This window comes from Hirundo rustica, assembly GCF_015227805.2.
Source record: "Hirundo rustica isolate bHirRus1 chromosome 1 unlocalized genomic scaffold, bHirRus1.pri.v3 SUPER_1_unloc_1, whole genome shotgun sequence".
Lineage (NCBI taxonomy): Eukaryota > Metazoa > Chordata > Aves > Passeriformes > Hirundinidae > Hirundo > Hirundo rustica.
The window spans coordinates 261,465-263,779 of NW_026690164.1; positions in this window are offsets into that span (position 1 = coordinate 261,465).

Below are 2,315 nucleotides of genomic sequence, written 5' to 3' on the forward strand. Positions count from 1 at the left end.
CTGTGAGAATATCAGTATTCAGGGATGGGGAAAAAGAACCAATATGAACCACAGTGATACAAGCAAGATCTTCAGTGTCTTGGCTTTCCTTACTTGGCTGCGTTTAAAAACAAAACCAAAAAACATGCAACACTTTTGTTTACATTACTAAAGGTTTTAAAAATAGTTTGACTGGTAAATGCTAACCCAAATTCCTCTTGCTCAGTCAGGATTTCCTGAGTGTGGTTCAATGGATGGGCACCGTGCTGTGCCACCCCAGGGAAAGAGGAGCAGTCTCAGAGGAAGGTGGATTTCCTTTTCCTAGTGCCAGACCTCAGCCTTTCTTCCACCTGTGTGACAGGTACAGCTGGAAAAGGGGCCTTGGCTGTGCCGCATGGTACATCAGGAACAGCCGTGTCCTTGGACAGCACGAGGGTTCAGGAGGCTGAACTGCAAGGCTCCCACGGGCTCTGTGCGTGGCTCCTTTGCTGCAGTAATGTATCTGTTCTCTCACCCTCCGTTTCCTTGGGCTAGGTTCACTACCAGGTTTCTTAGTGTGTACAATTTACCCACTGCAACTGAACCCTGAGTAGGTAACGGGAAGTAGCTACCCCTTCAGACAAAATAAACACAGAAACATCATCAGTGGAAATGGTTTATTTATTTAGGGATTATTCATGTAGGGTTGGAACTAGATAGTCTTTAAGACACCTTCCAACCCCAGCCATGCTATGATTCTATGATTTCTCCATAAATAGGAACAGAATAAGCCAGCTCAGTATATTGGGAGAATGCAGAGACCTCCAAGGCTGCACAGGCAGAGACCAGAGCACAGCTGGCTGGGTTGAAAGGTTTGCAAGAAACACTTTTGCAGCTGACTGCCAAGTGCAGCAGCAGCGATGCACAGACGGGCTCTGGGAGATGGAGGGGCAGGAATGTCAGGACACAGCTCCAGGTGTGAACCTGCACAGCCTGCCCCTCTGACCCTGCTCAATGCAAGTTTTCTTGGCTTCAGGAGTCAATCCTGTCTATGGTATGTAAGGTGAAGGACGGCGTTGTGCCTTCCCTGCATTTCCCTCCATATGTAACAGCAGGCAGGTGTCTGGAATAACTGTAGCATCCTTCAAGGACTGCCAGCAGAGAGGAGGGGCTGTCACAGAAGCTGCAAACCACAACAAATTTACCTCTTTCTCATCTCGGAGAAACCTGGCCCCTAGAACACCTGCAATAACCGGAGGCTGGACAATGTTGGTTTCCAGTCTCGCTGGCCACCAGTTGCCTCTGGAGACAAATAGCTGGAGGAGATGAAGCTGTGGGTGTAACTCAGTGCCACTTTTGCTGCTGCTGCGTGTAGTTCTTGTTGATTCTGTGCTTACAGTCACCATTAGTGACACACATGGAGCACCAAAAGACCCCAAAGCCAGAACACTGCAGGACCTCCCATGCCACAGCCACCACTGCCACCACCAGAGAAGTTTGCTTTACCCATCTTTGGGCCTTGGGCAAAGACACCTCACTGGCTTCAGTGACGCAGGTCCATGTGTCCTGGTGCATCACATCTCCACGTACATCAACGGGTTGGTGGATGAGTTGGGAAGAGCTGTAGCTCCCTGGAAGGTACGGGACGGACCCGGCGGGGCCGGAGGGCAGGCCGGGTACCGGCTGCGTGTGGCTGAACGACAGCTTGCATGTGTGGCACCAGGCCGGGCCCTGGCTGTGCAAGGACAGGCAGGATCGGCACGGATGGGCCGGGCGGGGAGCGGGCCCCAGAGCGGCGGCACCAGTGGGAACTGCCCAGGCCAGGCGGGGAGAGGGCCCCAGAGCCGTGGTATGGACATGCAGTGTCCGGGCCCGGCTCCGGAGCCGTGGTACGGACGAGCATTTCCCGGGCCTAGAGCCGTGGTACGGACGTGCAGTGCCCAGCCCCGCCCCAGAGCCCCATTGCCCAGGCCCGGGCCCAGAGCCGTGGTACGGACGGCATTGCCCGGGCCCAGAGCCGTGGTACGGACGTACAGTGCCCGGGCCCAGAGCCGTGGTACGGACGTGCAGTGCCCAGCCCCGCCCCAGAGCCCCATTGCCCAGGCCCGGGCCCAGAGCCGTGGTACGGACGGGCAGTGCCCGGCCCCAGAGCCGTGGTACGGACGGGCAGTGCCCGGCCCCAGAGCCGTGGTACGGACGGGCAGTGCCCGGGCCGGGCCGGGAGCAGCGGGGCGCGGCTCTGTCAGCTGGCACCATCACGTGACGCCGCGCGCCGGCGCTCCCCGGTGACGCAGCGATGACGTAGAGGTGACCCGTTCGTGACGCGACAGTGACAGGCGCGGCCCGGCGCGGCCCGG